Here is a 20,064-nt window from a genome sequence, read left to right as displayed (position 1 = left end):
CATCTCAAGATGAGATTAATCTTGAGCCATTCTCACTATTATTATCTGTCACATAAATGAAAGTGCTGTCTGATGTTAGCTTTTTTTCCCTTACATTAGGAATAGGTGGGGATATGTGCAAGTACATTTCTCATCCACTCATTTAATTAGTTGGATTTTTATTTACGGAAAAAGACCTTCTGAAAGATCGATCCTTCCCCTGGTAGTGTCTAAGCCCCAAGGGACTGGGGTTAAACGGCATTGATGTGCTTGAAAGTCTTTAGAAAATGGCACATAGACTAGGCTATATTAAGTTTATTTCCAAGTGCCTGGCCTCCAAATGAGTATGTTTTATCAGAAATGTTTTTAAATAGTAAAAAGTGGCATATCAGCATCAGGAAGACAATTTTAAAAAAGGTAAAAGCTATACTGATGTGTCCAGGAAAAGAAATAGGGACTGGGGAGGAGAAAACAAAGGAGCAAAGAATGATTGAGAAATGGAGAGACAGTCTGTAAAGACCTCTGCACAACAGCTTGGAGCATTCTTCCCAGATTTACAGATACACACTACTGCTCTTCAATCTAGTTTTCTAAAGGTAGCCGTGCAGCTGTAGGTAGTACAGGCAGCCGCTTGGGCTAGCAATCTGAGTACAAATCAATCCCGACCCCTGCTTATGTATTGAAGCATCTAGCCCCAGTTACTGCCCAGGCTATATGTAGCTACACTGTTATTTTTAATGAGCTAATGCAAACAGAACTAGGCCATGGCTGTCAAACTGGGTAGTAGGCAAACAGCTGCACTGCAAACCTATCCTGAGAGCGGGTTTGAGCAGGCATGGGAAAAAAGCAGATTGGAATACCTAGCTAGAACTGAGTGCACTATAACCTCCATACTCTGGGTGTCTCTAATTGGTGAAAACCTTTGGTACAGACCTAGCAGACGAAGGTAGAAGCGGCTCTGTATGCTGCCTCTCTCCTACTCCCTGAGCAAGGGAAATGGTAGCACCAAACTCTGCTTCAGGCTTTTCCCCTGCAGCTCCCATAGATGTAAAGGCAGTGTCTGGGAGCAGCAGGGAATGCAGTGAACCAGGCACAGGCCCTTCCTCATGTGATGGGGTGAGGCCACAGTGGATCCCTTAGTGATGCTTCCCGAGCGTTGACAAAGCCACGGAAACTCACTTTCCTGCTCTCTGGGGCTTCTCACCACCCAGTCCTGTGGGGCCAGCTCCCTGGTCTCCCCCAGCCAAGGCACAGAGTTGCCGTCCTCCTCCCCCCACAAAGAGGAGCAGTACAGATACTGAAACTCTTCAGGTCCAAGGAAAATACAGTTTGGGGTCCAGCTTCCTGGGATATCACTCCCCAAATGGGATCAGAAGCCCAAATGATTTAGGAAGGTAAGTCTCCTTTCACAGTGCAAGGAGGATGCACACGCTGACTGCTCCCCCAGGTAACCATCATTTACATTAGGCTAGGTAGTAAATAAAAGTGATTTCATTAAGTACAAGCAGTAGGATTTAAGCAGTTATAAGTGAGAACAGGCAGAGCAGAGTTGATTGCAAATTTAAAACAACAGAAAACACTTAGCTAATTCTAACAATAAAAGCTCAGCATAAACTTATTACGAACTCACCCTAAAATTCTTATTCTAGCTATGCCTCCAAACCAGGGAAGTCTCCTTTTCCCTGGGGTCTTTAGTTATTCTCTAACGTGTGCCACAGCAGCCCAAGACAAAGAAACTCCAAGCTTCATATTGTTTTATAGGTACCACCTCATCATGGACAATTACTTGGTCTGCTCCTACCAGTTGGGGTGGAGATGCAACTTCCTAAGACCAACCACTGGTAAGATTTAAAGGAAAAAGAGGGTGTTTACATTTGGTCATCTAGACCATGGGTTCCCAAACTGGGGGGTGTGCAAGGTTACCCAACCTCCCCTCCCCCGGTCAATCTATTTTTGTTTTTTGGCTCTAGTCTGTTCCTTTTTTTTGCTCAACAAGTTTTGCTGCTAAGGGGGCGTGATGCCAAAAAGTTTGGGAACTACTGGTCTAGTCATTGAGGGTAACACCCTTGATGGCTTTCATTTGCACATTTAAAACCCTAAACCATTCCATACTCCATATATTTAACTTTACACACAAGAATGATACATGCACCAAAATAAAATATACAGAACCAGAAGATTGTGACAAGAAGATTGATAGGTTACATGAGATAATTTGTCCAAAGGACCTTTGAGTTAGGCATATCTGTGTCCACAAGTCTATTTTCTAAAGCATCCCCCTCACTCTCTTCCTGGACCAGCAAAATCTTTAATCCGGCAAACTGTTTCCTCCTGTACTCCCTGCAGCAGCAGAAGCCATGGGAAAGCAGAGTGTACTCAGGGGGCACACCCGCTCTGCTGTTTTCCATATCCCTGTGGCTCTTTCCACCACTGGGAGTGTGTGCAGGTCTGACCGTTGCTGCTGCATGGTGCCAGGCTCCCCCACTATCCTGGAAGCTGCATCTCTGAGGGACAAGAAATAGGGAAGAGGGCAGAGTGATGATAGAAAGGGGTGGAGTTTGAGGAGCAGTGACGGACAGCCTCCCATTAGGGCCGGATTGCACAATTGCTCCAGCTGAGGATGGCCAACAAACTGGGAGTTTAAGACCCCTGCTTTAAAGACTATTCTCAGGTTGCTATTGTTTTCAGAGGAGAAAGCAAACTTTCTAACAACCCAGTAAGTATGTTCATAATTGTTTAGAGGAATGAGAAGAACCAAAGAAAGCCATCCAAAACATGACACTGTTGGTAAAACAGGAAATTCAGGCATTTTCACTAAGAGCAGTAAATGTTAAGGCCCCAGTCTAGCAAGCCATATAAGCATACAAGTAGTCCTGTTGAAGTCAGGAGAACATCTCAGGTACTTAAAATTAACTATGGTAATTCAAACAGATAAATATGAATAATGTATTAGTAGATCCACCAGAGGGCCAGATAATGTTGTGCATGTGCATGGCAAGATTAGACATGGGCTGGTGACTGTGTCAGAGATACGAGAGAAGGAGCATGTAAAGTGGTCCATCCCCTCAGCTGCCAACTAGCATTTGGAGACGGAGTGTCAGATATTCCTCTGGCTTGCTACCTCCTGCTGACAGCCATCCCTGCAGTTGCTTGTAATCTTCTGTGTCTCTGACCTTGTGGTTGAGCCACAAGTTGTGCTCACCCCTTCTGGGGTACATCAAAAGTCCAGAAAGGCCAGTTCCACTGGCTAGGAAAGGGCTTCAGGTCTCCCTGGGATATGGATTTTTTGCTTCAGGCCAGGGCTAGATTAACTCTTCTGGGGGATCGTGGCTAATACATTTTGTGGAGTCCCCTGGGCTCCAGTGTGAGGCCAAAAATGAGGCCAAGTCACAGCACACAGGTGCTTTAAAGGCTGCAGCCCAGGGCCCTGAGGTAAGGGGGCTGCAGTCCCTAAATCCCCTTTCATAATCCAGCCCTGCCTCCAGCCCCATCAGCGTGTAGAAAATAGAACCCAAGCCACCAGCTCAATGAGATACCCCAGGGTACAGCCTGGAACTGGAACTACTGTGCCCCTTTCACTGTCTCCAGTCTGGCTGTCTCTCACCATGCCTTGCTAGGGATCAACATTAACACTCCCAGGAGCTATTATTAATACGACCGCATGAAGCGCCCAACATCCCGCCAGATTACATAAATACTCCCAGAGCCACTAGTATCTCTTAGAGTAAGGCACCAGTCAACTCTCCCCACCTCAACTCCAAGTACTGTACCTCAGGAATATACCATCCAATTTAATGATCGGTTCACCACTTCATACACCAGCTTGTGTAAAACCTGAAGAGATATTGGCCACACACTTCATGCAAACTCACTGGTAAAGATAAACAGCAAAGGAAATCGTCTATTGACTACAAAGAGGGAATCATAGTGGCGGTAAGTGTTAGGCAAAAGGTCAGAGTAGTTACCAAAATAAAATCTAAACATGCAGTCTAAATTCTCAACCTGACTGGTCTGTGTAACAACTAGATCAAACAGTTTTTCTCACCCTATTGGATATCACAGCCAATAGTACACAGATTTCGCCCATGAAATCTGGGCCTCTCCCCTCTGTTGGTGTCTTTAGAGCGACCTTATTGTTAGCAAAATGGTGGGAGAGAGAAAAGCAAAGCATAAACCCCTGGGTTTGATTTTTATACCCTCAGTCCCCTGTCCTTGGGGAGCACAAGTCCAGGCATAGCTAGGGGTATTGCTGAGTCTCCAGGCAAAGATGAGTTGTGGCTTCATGCAAGTGAGCTATCGCATTGTAGCTCCCTTTCTGGACAAAGGCCATTGATAGCTGTTTGATACCCCTCCTGAGCATTGGCTACTCCTCTTCACTTCCTTTTGTCTCTGAGGAGCCAAAATCTGCTTGGTTCCCCAACTTACAGCATGATATACCTATACAGATAGAGAAATGACTTTCAGCAGATCATAGCCTTTCCCCTGATGCCGCACAAGGCACGTTTAATATGTAAGATCACAATTATATCAAACTGAGGAATATGGGGATTACAGGGCACTCCTCCAGAGTATAGAACATCACAGCCACCTGCCCACTAGGATCTGATCCAGGCCCTAAGAAGGGCCCAGCTGTGCTGTGCTGCTGTCTCCCTCAATTATTTCCTACCAGCCTCCCCATGCAAGTGGGAACAGTAAATACAAGCTTCTCCACAACTGCAGATGTAGAAAAATGGAGCTGTCCAGACCCAGAGCAGATCCCTAACTCTTTCCTCTCCAGTGTAGGCTTTATACACACAGTTACAGGTTGCTTTGGGGTGATGTAAATGGAAGTTTAAGAGGTCAGAGATAGAAAGAGACATTTGAAAAGACAGGTCAATAGGAAGCTGTAATAAAGCAAAGTAAAAGTTTTAGGTAGGATAGATATGTCCTCCAATTAGATTATTCCTTCATTAATATTCTGTGTTTTAGTGTTTGCTAATGAAGACCTATACAGGCAGTCCCCGGGTTACATGGATCCGACTTACATCGGATCCCTACTTACAAATGGGGTGAGGCAACCCCGCACTAATGGCTTCTCCCCAGCAGACCAGAGAGACGCGAAGCTAGCACCCCCCCCCCCCCCCCAGCAGACCAGGGAGACGCGGAGCGGCTTTTCTCAGCAGACACCTCAGCTTGAGAATAAAGGACTGAGGGAAGTGAGGTGTGGGAGAATAAAACTGAGCTCTGGAGAAATGTTTGGCTAGAGTTTCCCCTACAATATGTACCAGTTCCAACTTACATACAAATTCAACTTAAGAACAAACCTACAGTCCCTATCTTGTACGTAACCCGGGGACTGCCTGTATTGTTTTGTCCCATTCAGGAACAGTCAAGTCTCACTTCTGTTAGAGGAAGAATGTGAGACTTGAATATTCCTGAATGGAATACTCAGATACTTCTTTTGTGGGATATGGGAGACTTAACAGCTAAGTAAACTATTGCTATATATTTCATCAGTCCCTTAATTTTGATTTCATAGGAAATTGCAATATTTTGCTGTGTACCAGCCATCACTTTCCTAGCTATTATATTGTTCTATCCCCTCTACTAAAAATAGTATAAAAATGACCAAAATGTACAAGTGCTACTACTAAAAGCTGTCATGAAAATAATGATTAAAATATGACACAGGCTTCTGATGCCAAGTTAGCAACCACTTTTTATTTTCATGTATTCTGGTATTTCTTACCAATATACAAATTACTTTCCAAAATAATACTAAATATTTTCCTAATATACCACTAAACATTAATTTTATAAGATTAGCTGGATAATTGCTTTAAAATGTGCAATTACGTTTTTATAATATATTCATGACTTTATTAACATAATATTTTTAAAGCGACAATTTTTCAGTGAGAAATTACTTGAGTAATCTTCCATGGCTGAGAGAGGCTTGTTTACAGTTTATATTTTCAATTTGTTGTATAAAAGATCCCAGCCAACAGAGCTGAGAGATCAACTTGAAGTGAATAATTTATTTGATAAATATAGTTTATTTTTCTACTCGTGAACTATCCATATACAATAGAAAATATTTTTTTTAATTCAAATTTGCTTAGGAACTAAGTGACTGCCCTTCCCCACAGTTTACTGATCACACCATAGAAAAAATTGTTTACTTAAACATTCTCTTTAGCCCCACATATACAGACCTTTAAAACAGAATACAGTTGTTCTGCCCACAGTCTCTGCATTACAAACATTTTTTTAAAAATTCCATCCCTGCCTCCCTGTACTACCTCCCCCCCACACACACACCCAGAGCTTCCCACGTTTCAGAGTCATTTCAAGTATTTGGTCTCCATTGTTTTTGTTTTGTTTTTTTTTAAACCACAGCACTCTCTTTATCAGTTCAATGTTCCTGCAGAGAGGGCACAGCTTTCCCGCAGGTGCCCCTTTTAGTTAAATTTGGAACCAGAGGGAAATGCTCACCTCCTCCCTAGGTGTCCTCTATCAGCTGTTGGCACCATGTCTGATCATTCATTTTCCACAGTTAGTGTCTCTCATCCTGTTGCTTTTGTTTTCCAAGCTTTCCTCCTCACACTGTTGGTTTTATCTGCTATTTGTTGCTGCCATGTCTCATGTGTAGTGTTCTCCCACCTACACTACCACCTGTTTTGTTTCTGACTGTATTGTTCCCTTTAGTTATGTTTTTCTCTTTGATTTTTAGAGGACTAAAAGGTACCTTCACAGCATGTTCATGACTTTACTCCCCTATTCATTCTCACACAAGAGTTTGTACAGTTCTCTCCTTTCCTCATTATGTTTCTTTTTGTTTGCTTAGATGAAGATTTTGATGGTCCCCGAGGAGGCTTTTCAAAGGCAGTGAGCTGCCCAAATCCCATCTTCATTCAATACAGGTTGGGCACCTAACTCACATCGGTACTTTTGGAAATGATGTGCCTAATTAGTTTTAGGCTCCTAGAAATATGGCCTGATATTCAGAAGTGATGAACAGAAGCTCAAGTTCAACTCACAGGACCTGGTAGGTCATCAGCAATTTTTAAAATCAACCCACTTTTTTTAAACAAAGACTTAGAAAATCAAATTTTAGGGATATAATTGTGAAAAACTTGGCCCTGTCTTTATGTTTCCATTTTGTCTCCAAGAGCTGTAAAAAAAAGATGATTATGAGTTTGTGGTTAAAGTGCAAAACTCTGTTAGGCCTTGTCATTATACAGCTTGAGTCAGACAATAATGATGAAACCCTGGGGCTCATCTGTTCTTCCACACCATCATTTATGTTTGTAGACTTGACAACCTCTAATTTTGTTTATTTTGTAAATATGACTATTGTCAGAAACACTGGCAGACATTTTATAAAAGAAAAAACTATAATTGGATAGTCTTGCTCAAAGAAGCAGGTCCTTATGCTTCTTGAAGGCAAAACATAATCATCCACAGGGGAATCCTTAGATTATCACTTGAGTCAGTCAGTAAAGGGTAAGCAAAAAAAATTCTGAAGAAACAAAATATTCAGGGGGTTTCCCCACTATTTTCCACAGATTTTTTTCTAGTTTCTCAGCCAGCAAAAAAACTAATTTTGGCTTTTGAAAATTCATTTTTGATTGGAATAAAACAGAACATTTTTTCAATGAAAATCTTCCACAAAAGATCGTTTTGAGAATATGCACCCTTTTTCTGCTTTTAAATGATGAGATTGAAAGATGTCAACAGGGTCTGGACATCACAAAATTTCACCTATGGTAGTGCTGAGGTTTACTATAGTGTCTTGAATATCATTTTGAGGCCTGCACCATACCTGCAATGACACCAGTGAGCCTAGAGTGTGATGTGTGCACAACACCATAAACACTGCATTACATACATTTTACAATGGACAGCACACCATTTGAAAACATACCTAACTCAGACATTAGTAGCAAGCTACAAAAAAAAGAAGCTATTTTTTTTTACATGTGTACAACAGCAAGATATAGATTTGGGTTATTTTTAATGTCCTTATTCTCACTGATAGTTGATAATTTCTTGCAAGTTGTCATCTTGCTTCTTTTGATATGCTTTGCACCCCATCTGAGCATGTTTTAAATAATTTTCTTGACCATATTATGAAACAGATTTTAAACATCTGTATCTTTCAGGCATTCACAGTAAAGTCCTCTACAATTCTGGGGGAGCTATTGAAAAAAAGTAATTAGTCTGGCTGATGATAGACAAAAAAGCCACAAATATAGATGGTAAGACATACAAACGCCAAGGACAAGCTGGAAAAGCTTATATGTTCTTTGAAGAAAATCACTGTCGTACAATTATGATGTGGGATGGATTATACACAGGCACACACGCGCGCACACACACACAAAACAACAAAAAAAACAAAATGAAAAACCAAAAGCCTGGACATTTAAGATGAATTTATACTAACACCTGTACATGTATCCATGCACATGTCTAAGTTGCCATAATAGTGACATCATCCACACTTAAATCACAGAAGCATATGTCTGAAATCATGTAGAGGGAGAGAAGCCAGTACATATAAGGGTGTGGGTAAGTACATGCCCCATCTGTGCATCAGGCAAAAGACATGCACCAAGTCTGGAGTTTCAATAACGTACTACCCTCATTCCCACTATGCTAACCAGATCAGAACAGCTTTCTTCTGCTCTTTTTCAGATCATGCTGCTAGACTGCTGGCCACACGTGTATTATCAAGCACTTGAGGCTAGAGATTGACAGTCACTATAAAAGGGTGCATCATGCTGGCTCCATAACCTGCTCCTCAAGCCCATCAGCCTCACTGTTCTCCAGGATGCTGATGACAGTCAGGGCAAGGATGCACTCAGACTGTGAAGGATGCTCAGAGAATGAGGAACATGCCATTTACCTCCTCTTCCTAAAGGAGCCAGTTGAAGAATGCCTCTCCTGATGAACGTGAAGAGTACCCCCAAGCCACAGCTGGACCTAAGGCTGACAAATTGCAATGGATCACCACTACCACCCTCTTGATCTGGTGTCAAATTCTGATTTTAATATCAAGGTCATTTGAAGTACAGTGTACTGACTTTTCCTCCTGGGATAACATGCCAAGTATTTCTACATCTGTGTGTGTTTGAAATGCAGTTCAATAGCCATGGTATTGTCATGTGCCTTCCCTTACCAGTCTTCCAACTTAGCGGTCTCCATCTAGCCCACAGTCTGCTTTACCCCAAAATGGTCCTTCAGAAACAGAGTTCTGATTCCATGATTATTTTGATTTCTGATAAACAATTGCATCTAACTAGCTTCAAAATTATTTTTTCACACACTTGGTAAAGAAAAAAAATCAGTGCACTCCTGTGTTGGTGCATTTCTCAGCCAGCAGGAGGGCTGTGGTGGTCCCTGGGGGCTTCGACAGGGAAGAGTAGAAAACTTACAGTTGGTTGTCTAAGGAAAAGTTGGTTACGGCAGTGTTTTCTCCCTTGGAAGATTGCAAAGTTGTTATGGTCTCTGTTCCCAGCGTTTGTCTTTCATGCATAGCCAGTGGGTAGCAGGAGAGGGAGAAGGATCTGGACCAGCAGTCAGCTAAAAACATTTGTCTCTCTCTCCAGTTATTTGAGAAGAGGGGGTGATACATGATACCCATGATACAGTCTGGACTGATGAACATCTGTGTTTTCACAGTGCTCCAAGATGGGTTCCTCTTACAGTAGTCTGCTATGAGATTACCACTCCTAGGCTATGTCTATACTACGGGGGTTTTCTGGGATACCAGAGGTATCCTGGAAAAACTCCGCCACGTCCAGGGAATGTGTCCGCTTTTCCAAAAGAAGAAGCTGTTCCAAAATTTGGCCCAGTGTAGACATCAGCCATTTGTGTGCCTTTTTCCGATAGATCATTGTAGCATAGACATAGCCCAAGTCTATTCTCACAAGTTCTCCAGCAAGTAAGATACCCCAGTTATGAGTGCTCTAGCCAACCATTCTTCAATGACACTGCAGAGCGATAGCAGAAAATTCCCAGTCCCAAACTTTCCCAATAAATGTGTTTCTTGTATTGGCCAGCTCCCTCCTAGACTACACAGGCTTATAAAGCCTGTTATTTTAATAATAGAAAATTATATGTACAAATCTTGTTAGCCCAAATGGAGTTTCCTGAACACTTCAATCTAAACACACTCATTAGATAAAATAAAAAGTTAATTAACTAAAAAAAGATGGATTTAAGTAGCTATGAGGAATAAGATATAAAAGTCAGAATTGGTTACAAGAAAATAACACTAAAACAAAGTGAATTCAAAGCAAAGGTATCTCTCTGTCTTACTGAGTCTTACTGCCTGAATTCCTTTCAGTCAATATCCCTCCTCCAGTCCAAAACGATTTCCTTGGTTCTTCAGATGTGGTGGATGACATAGACAGAGATGGTGTCCCTTCCCTCCTTTTGTTTAGTATTTATTCTTCATGTAGAGGAATCCTCTAACTTTATGTGTCACCCATTTGACAAGTCTCAGAGGGGTAGTCATGTTAGTCTGTAATTTAAAGACAATAAATAGTCCCGTAGCACCTTAGAGACTACAAAAATATGTATATAGTATCATGAGCATTTGTGGGCAAAACCCACTTCCTCAGATGAACAGAGACAAGGACATCAGTATCCTCTTAGTTTTGAAGTGATACCACACAAGGCATATTTTATACAGAAGTTATTGTGGACCTGTAAAGGGAGTGAACATAGGTGGTGCAGATTACTACAGAGGGGTTACAAAGCCAACCAGAATGATCAGGAAACCTAGTGCAGATGAATTATCTGTTTGTCCTTCCTTTTCCATTTCATCATTGTTAAGTAGGCACAAGACCAAGATTTTCAAGTAAAACTGGGTTGTTTGAATGGGAGTGGTTCACAATCTCCTTTTGAATGAAACTTCCTTATGCTAAAACATAACAGTCAATTTCCAGTGGAATTGCCCTCCAATCCAATAAGCATATACCATTAAACTTCTGTTCCAACAAAATTCTAATTGGTCCTTAAGTATTATCAATATTGCAAAACTGCTTTTCCACCTTCATCACTAAATGAACCGATCTAGTCAGCAATATGTAGAAGGATGACCTTTAGCAGAAACCAGTTTCTGTCATAGATTTCAGTCCCGTGGAGAAGATCTGGCAAAGCCATAGCTTTTTCCACTTTGTTACTTGGAGACCATAGCATTTTTCAAAATGTTGGCTAGATTTAAGGGAAAAATATTGTAAACTGGTGTAACAGCCCCTGGAAGAAATTACCCATGCCCCCTCACTCCCATTGAGCCACTGTGGACATTTTAAATTCTTTAACACACTAGCACACTTTTCTTATCAGTACTAGCCCTGGCTCTGATCTCAAAAGCTGCAAAAGTTGTTTGAAATGCAAGGATAGAGAGATAGCCATATTACTAGAATGAGGAAGAGAATCAAAATTGTGGTTATCAGGTGAAAAATTATTTATGTGAGTGTTATTTCTCAGCTTCTTTCAAATATCCACAATATAACATTCCTCTACTCTATCAACTGGTAGCACCTAGGGCTACCAAGGAGAAAAAAGCCATCAAGAGGGCAAGAGTATCACTCCAGAAACATCAGAAGTAGACAGAAAAGGCTCCTTGTGGAGATGCTCATAGGAATGGAACAAAGAAACCAAGAGCAGTTTGTATTCTTTGGGATGTGGAAGGAGCTCTCTCTTCAGCAGGAAGAGACAGATAAATGAGGAACATGAGTATTCATTGAACCAGCAACCAAAAGAGTCCTCCAGATACGGTAGCCTTAGAAGCAGACTGTCAGTGGCTGTCTCCTCCTCCAGAATATCACAAAATACTGGCACCCAATATACTGGCACCACTCTCAGAACAGGTCCCCACTTCTTACAGCGCATCATTGTCTATGGTCATTCATTCCCTCTGGAGGAGGAAGAGAAGAATAGGGGTGCAAATACATTAAACTATGGGCAGTGCTTGCCATTGTAAACCCTTGTTGTAGTTGTAATACCAAAATATTTCCATTAAACCTTACACTTCATACTTGAAATAAATGTAATGTTTGTTTCATTGAGTGGGGTCCTTCTTCCTAATGATGAACTGAATTATTTGCTGTTCTTGAATGGGCTGCAAGCTTCCTACCTCATGTACTAGAATGATGTATAAAATCATGCTCCATGATAGACTCAAAAATATTTGCACTCACCCACAAGGTTCAGAAATATCTTAAATCATACAGACACATGGGAGGGATAGAGGGAGTGAAGTGAATGGTGTCACATGCTTTTTTAAAGCACTACTATTTTTCTACGTTTTTCATGTGTGTAATATCACAGGTAAGAAGGTCTAATGATCTTCAGCTACAGAGGAACAAAACCTCCACAAAGCAATGTAGCCCAAAAACAGTATCAGTGTTTGCTGATGTGCATTTCTAGCAGCTATACAGGATTTGAAAGTGGTCTTAGATATAGGCAAATGTCATCCTTAACCATCCTACCATGCCAAGATTTATGCATATATGACATCTCTGATTTCCCTGGTCTTTTGGAAGCCAAGACGCACATGCCTGTGGGTGGGATCTGACTTTTTACAGTTTGTAGGCCAGACTTGTCCTGAGCCCAGTTGGGAGGAAGCACTTCCCCTGCCCCTCCCTAATATTATGCAGTGTGCAGCAGGTGGTGATTATATGAATGCTGTGTTCGTCATATTGGCAGCCACTCAAAGGAGTAGACAGCAGCAGTGACCTTATAGTTTATCAGAGCCACACCTCAAAATGATTCCACAGCGATTTAACTTGTAACTGACTTCACTTTTTTAAGGTAATTGATTTTGGGGTGCAGTTTCCTAAGCCAAAACATGAGACACAGAGATGTTAGGATCAGGACTTCCAAAATAACAAAGGGGCATCAGAGTCAGTAAAGCAGGGGGAGTGCAAGTTGATGCCATCGGGCGCCGGCTTTTAAGCCAACTCCTTGCAAGCACCAGAGCCATGGAGCCACCTGCTTTCCCAACCCCTGCTCTGCTGCTCTCTATCAGAGGCAGCAGCATGAGGGGGAGGAGGGATGAAGGCGGAAGCCAATACTTATGGGGAACATGACAGAGGTGTCTGCCACCCTGTGCTGCTGGCAGGGGGCTCCCCAGAAGTGAAGCCGGGAGTGCACTGGCTGCCAGCCAGCCCCACCTCTGGGTACTATTGAATATTTGTGTAACTGGTAATATTTTGTGCGGTTACATGACTATTCAAGTAATCGCTATCTAACATCCCTCGTTTTTATAGCATGTTGGGAGGGGTCCTCAGAGAAAAATGTTGAGAACCCTCTGGACTGAAACATACCATTTTATAATGACAGGGCTACAAAATACCACACAGATCTCTGCTTCTCTTGGAATTTGTGTGCTAAGTTTAGAGCATCAGCCAGCAAACCCTTAATCAAACGAATAGTCTTGATTCACACAAATAGCCTCACTAAAGTCTAAGGTTTGCTGGACTGGATGCTTAATTTGGTAGAAAGAATGAAGTGCTTGATGATAGAAACAAAAACAACACCCAGGAGGGCTTCTGGTCTAGATAGTGAGAAAGTGAGCATTCCATGTTTTTCATTTCAGTGGTTTAGCCCTTATTTTAAGTTTTATGCTGCTTTCCTTCAGTTCCCATAATTTGGAACATATTTCTCTTGAGCATTTTACATCTTTGTAATCAATGCAGCCATGGCTTCTGCTGGGGTTGGGCCAAGAGACACTATCTTCTCCTTTTCCTGCTACCTTAATTTCTTATTAGTAGTTTTGAAAGTAATAGGAACTTGCCAAGTGGGCATTACTTAAATTTAGCGTCCTCTGTTTTCTCATCCATCCTCTCAGCTGTCTTCTCTTCTGTGCTTTACAGCTCTGTAAATTGCCTATCTTCAAATGACTCCTTAATTCAAATGCTTCACTAAATCTAAGCTATGTGAGAATCAACTGCCAGCTCATCCACAACATTGCATGTTTCAGGACACTGACTTCTTCTAAATAAATTCCCCCCACTGCTAGAGCTTGCGAAAATCTCTCCCAGGCTGATATTTTAGATTGGAATGGGCGGAGGGAGGAGGAAAAAACACAAGGTATGAACTTTTGTCTTATAATAGGAAAGTTAATATTATACGTTAGGAATGTGAACCTGTTACTAAGGGTATGACTACACTGCAGAGTTTTTCTGGAAGAACTACACTTACATCCACACTGCAATCGCGTTCTTTCAACAGAAAGTCAGAAAAACACAGGGGGTTTTCCAACAGCAGTAAACCTCTTTCTACAAAGAAGAAGCCTTTTTCCAAAAGAGCTCTTATGGAAAAAAGTGTCTGTGGATGGGAAAAAGGATTTTTTTTCCGAAAGAAGAGGCTTCCAGGGAAAAGCACAGGTGTGCTTGTGCTGTGTGGACGCTCTCTTTTGAAAGAAGTTTTTCCAGAAGATCTCTTCCGGAAAAGCTTCTTCCAAAAGAAGCCTGCAGTCTAGACATAGCCTCAGTCACACAGTATTTGAGGAGGAGGAAGATAAGCTATGGGAGGCCTTCCATCTGTCTGAGTCGGTCAGAGCAATCACTGGGGAAAAAACTCCACCACATTTGGACTGAAAGGATACTGCACTATAGTCTATCCCCACCCTCTATTCCATCCATTCACCCACCTATCCTGCAACATCTCTGATGAGTTAAAGCCCACAAACACATTCATTCCCACCTCGGGGAGGCCAAGGATGTCTGGCATCTATGTTTCCCCACCTCAATAGTGGCTAACATACAGGAGTAAAACATGTGTGAGGAAACCTACTTGAGTAGTGCACTGTCACAGACCCCGTCACAGTATGGTACCTGGTAGTTTATAATTCATTATTTTGGGGCCACACATGGCACATTCCCATTAAGCAGAATTCTCATTTGTATTTAATCTCTATGGTATGTCTAGACTACAGGGTTTTGCCGACAAAGGTGGACTTTTGTCGACAAAACTATACCTGTGTCTACAATGCTACTGAGTTCTGTCGACATAACGTCGACAGAACTCAGCAGTTTTGTCGACAGCTGTAAACCTCATTCTATGAGGAATAACACCTTTTGTCAGAGTTCTGTCAACAGAAAGCGTTATTGCATCTACACTGTCCTTGGCATCTACACTGTCATGTCAACAAAACGGCTTGCTTTGTCGACAGAACTGGATGTAGTCTAGATGCTCTTTGTCGACAGAAGCTTTGTCGACAGTATCTGTCGACAAAACTTCTGTCGACAAAAGCCTGTAGTCTAGACATATCCACTGAGTGTGTCTACATTGCACCATTATTTCAGAATAACTATCGTTATTTTCAAATAACAATGTGAGTGTCTACACAGCAATTCCGTTTTTTTGAAATGATATCAAAATAATGGGCAGCGTATTCAGACTTCTGTAAACCTCATTCCACGAAGAATAATTCCTCTTCCTAAACAGCTATTTTGAAATAGTTGCAGTGTAGACACTCCACTGCTGCTATTTCACAATAGCTTCTTACCAGAGCCATTCCAAGTGATTTCTTCCCAGTGTTTCCTGGGGCTCTAAATTGAGATAGCACAGTCACATTAGGGGAACCTACCTTGGACTAATTTTGAGGCTTCCCTGAACTGTGGTCGCTTTATTTCAAAATAAGCTATTTAGAAATATACCTTCTGGAACAGCTTATTCTGAAATAATGGTGCAATGTAGACATACCCTGTGATTTAAAAACTGATGGTTCTATTCCAAGCGCTAAAGATAAGCCTCCGCTGGTCCTCTTATTATTCTCAGTACAATTATTCTCATCTTTTCCTCTCAATGAGATTTGCTCTGATTTTACCTTAATGGTAAGTCAATACAAAGCATGCAGTGAACTTGCACTACCCACATCGCCTTCATCTACTGATATAGAATTGCTTCTGTTGAGGAGTTGTTTTTTTAATTCACATGATTTAGTCTAGAGTTTGCACATGTAGGCAATAATATCTACAAGTGTCAATACCACTTGATACAAAGTTAGAAAGACCCACATACTAGTGACAGTGCTTACAGAGCACATACATTTGTCCATGTGCAAAATTATAGGTGTACAAATGAAACATGGCCTCCTTTAAAAATTGGCTCAAAAGAAGCATTTTCATATGTATTTCCCCAATACTCCCCAACTATAAATATAAACATTTTTTCACATATTTCAGATAAAATAAATTGTGATCTGTCTTGGACAATTATGAGACTCTGGAGAAAGAAATCACACAAAACATTGGAGATGGAGAGAGACAGAGAGAAAGAGAAAGTGGGGGGATGGGGGGCGATGTGCCATTCCACATATGGTTATTTAACTAATGTGTATAGTATATTAAAACTCTCAGATTGTGTTGAATGGGAAGGATTTAATTTAAGTGTATACTTAAAACAGAATATACAGCATTGCTGTATGTCCTTAATGGTGAGAATCTGACACACCCGACCTGACACAAACAGTATTCCCTCTAAGTTTTTCCTTCCATGTGTGGAATACATTTTGTCAGGTGCACCAAGGCATGTGCAAAAGTGCACCACCAGTAGAAACACATGTGTCTAGCTCCAGGCACTCTGCTAATCATCTGGGTGGCATTTGCATCTCTCCGGAGCACTCGCTCAAGCACTCAGCTTACAAGGAGCACTGCTGAGGAATATCTGAAGTACCACAGTGCAAAATTAGAGTACAGCTTTGGAGATAAAACTACATAAATGTTTCTTGCAAGATCTTGTCATTTTTACAAGTATGAAAAGGGAAATAAATGGTCAGAATTTCTAAACAAACATTTAGGTTTGCTTTTAATTACTGTTTCAGTTTGCTATAACTGTACTTTTGCAAGACAAAAAGGTTTTTTGCAACAGTGAATGACTGCTTTCTTGAACCCTGAGTTTAGAAAAATACCAAAATATTTTGACACCTGGCTGAAATTAACTAAGCAAAGTTTTCACGGGCTCTCTTATTTTATCACTGAAACTTAGTTTTTCAGCCCCAGGTCAGCAAAGCTTTTACATATGTGCTTAACACTTAAGTCCCATTCAGTGAATAGGAATTAAATAGTGAGGTGCTTTACCCAATTATATTCTTCTCTTTAGCCCTCAAACCCAACCATTTCTTCCTAGCCGTGATGCCATTTTGCCTCCTTCCAAATGCTAAATATAAAATGCATTATCTATTGGGGCCAACAGAACTGACTTGGGCACAGGTGGGGAGCTTCAAATAGATTCCTAAGTATTTCTATTACTTTTATGTTAGGGATTACAAATAAATGCATTTATTAATACAGATTCAAATTGGTCACTTAAATTACTGTGTCAGCCAAGCACCCCTGCTATAGATCAGATGTGATTAAAAGAGCTTTTTGCAAACATTAGATCATTTTTCCATCTTTACTGCTGGCAGCCTTTGATCTAGGAACCCCTCACTGGCTTCCATTTCATCATAAGTTTAGACCACCTTCTATGTATTTTCCCTTCTGACAGCATCCCTGTCCCATTGCTGCTTTTGAGATGAAAAGTGCCTCTCACACTCTGTGGTCCAATTGTTTAGGCCTAGTTGACACTACTGTGGGCCATCAATCTAAGTTATACAACTTCAGCTATGTGAACAGCATAGCTGAAGTTGACATACTTAGGTCTACTTACCACATTTATCTATGCTGCAGTTAAGTCCAGAGCTGATGAACTCCCATTGGCTCCCTTTCCAATTCTCATTCTGGTAGAGTACCCAAGTCAATGGGAAAGCACTTGGTGGTTGCTTCCCATGGCTCCCCTTGGCAGGGCATGGTGACCCAGAGCCAATAGGAGTCACAAGGCTACAGACCCTTTTGTAAACAAAGTGGTTTGGATCCACTGCCAACTTTCCCAAACCGGACCTGTGACCCACTTTGAGAAACATTGAACTACTTTATTAAGCATTATATGTTATAATGCTGGCAATTAACACAAATCACCTTACAACATATTAACAAAATGTCTAATAGAGAGTCACTGGCTGCCACTTCAATTCAATCCCTTCTCAGAATGGTCTCCTTCTGCACTTGTTTAATTACAAGTGCCTGTTTTAATTACATGTTGGTTAAGAAAAAAAGCGAATATGGAAAGCACAAGCAGCTACAGTAGATTATAATATCCATGTTCCTAAGTATAACTCTATGACACAGCACATCTGTGACCATGGCTAACATGAGAAAAAGTATCTATTTCAGAAAGGATGAGGGAGAATGCTATACAGTTTTCAGCTCCCTAATCCTGCACCCTCAGGACCTGACTGGTGCTGAATCAGAGAATTTGCCCAACCAAGGGAGGTCAAGTGTGGTAAGTGGATCTCTTTTTGTTTCATCAAGGTAAATATATGGATACAATGGATACACAGCTCTCTTCATAATTAAGTGTTAATGCTATTATACAATTTTACTGTATTGCCACAAGAAAGTAATTAGGTAAAGCACAAACAGAAAGCATGCTTACACTTAGCAGCATTACCAGCACTTCCACTGCTTGCTGGTTTCTTAGAAGACATTTAGGGGTAATTTAGAGCTATATAATACCACAGAACATTGAGATCCAGGACTGGTGGCTGTAAAGAAACATTATGGGACTGGGAAAACTTAGCTACACCCATGATAAGCAGACAACTGACTAATTAAAAACATGCCAAACCGTGGATGTTGTCGGACAATGGAGTGTCGGACTAGAGAATTTCAATCTGTACAATATTCAGTAGGCTGTAAGAACAAATGCAAAGCAAATTTCATCTGGGTGCAGGCACTCAAACTGAAGCAACATGCCCACTCAAAGTCTTTAAAGGAATGGCAAAGGAAGACCCCAGCTCACGTGCAAGAAGGGGCAGAATACAGTGCAATTGGACCACTCTCTCTCTCCTTTAGCCTCTTGAACAGTAATTCACTGGGCATCTTTCTTTTGTTGCACATGCACAAACAATTTCCTATAAGAAGATACATGCCCCCAGAAGTAGAAATAGGGATCTCTCATCATTTATTTGTAAGGCCTAAGAAATAAAATAGGTAAGGATGTTCTCAGAATGACTAATAGATTCTCTTCCTTTTTTTTTGTTAGGACTGTTCAGAACAAAAGATACATTATCTTGGTTTCCTACTAATCATGTTGGCCAATTCTATTTTAAATCACATTGTTCTCTAGAAAAGCTGCTCATTAGAATATGTGATAGGTATAGATTGATTTTTCAATATCAGAGGGCATGTACAGGTGTAATGTGTGATATTTTAATAGCTGGAGCAATTATTTTCTTAGTTCAAAAACAAAACAATTACTGTATTGAAGCTCCACATATCACTACATGTCTTGACAGACTATCAGAGATGGGAAAAATATTTCTGGCATGTTTTCCTTTGTTCAACTCTAAGATGTTCTGCTTTAGAGCTTAAAATACCCTTTTTATCCATTTATCGACTTCCCAATGTCGATCTTCACACTTTTAATGTGATTTAGAAAGAGAGACCCCTTTGTAAATAAAAGCTAAATCATTTAGGCCTCTGTTACTTTGGAAATTAAAATGTTTTATGTTATATTAGAAGACTTACTGGGCCTTACTCAGGTCCTTGACTCTTTTTTTTTCTTCATTTAAATCATTGCTTCAGCATGGGTCTGGGAAGGAGGGATTCAGTAAGCAGGCAGCCCCAGGTTGAGAAGACAACCCCAGCCTTATCCCACTGCAGCACGTTGGGGTTAAGTGAAAAGCATTTCTCCATGGCCACTGCAGCTTCAGTGAGCATAGCTAGATGATGGGAGCATGTCCCCCGGGTAGAGCAGATCCAGGTACATCTGCTCCCTGCGTTCCCAGCCAGATTGAGGAATGCATCCAACTGTGTACTTTGCCATTGCTTCCTGATGGAGGGGAACAGCTAGCAGTGTTCCTGTATGAATCGGGGGGAGGAAGCATCTGCCGCCCACCCACCCTCCCTAAATGGTGCCTGAGTGGGAGAGGCGGGGAGTTAAAGATGCTCCCAACCTGCTCCTTTCACTTGCCTGGTGATTCTGTCTTTTTCTGTATGGTTTTGTATGTCCCTATGCACTACCAAACCCTGACATTGCTTA

At 41.3% G+C, this 20,064-nt stretch overlaps 1 long non-coding RNA gene across 3 annotated transcripts in view; it reads right to left on the bottom strand.

Annotated features, from left to right (window-relative positions):
- The window catches only part of LOC142831009 (uncharacterized), a 330,790-nt gene that overhangs the window by 78,131 nt on the left and 232,595 nt on the right, over positions 1–20,064 (bottom strand). The window lies entirely within an intron of this gene.

Source organism: Pelodiscus sinensis, chromosome 11, assembly GCF_049634645.1.
Source record: "Pelodiscus sinensis isolate JC-2024 chromosome 11, ASM4963464v1, whole genome shotgun sequence".
NCBI classification, from domain to species: Eukaryota; Metazoa; Chordata; order Testudines; family Trionychidae; genus Pelodiscus; species Pelodiscus sinensis.
This window is presented reverse-complemented; position numbering and strand designations above follow the sequence as displayed.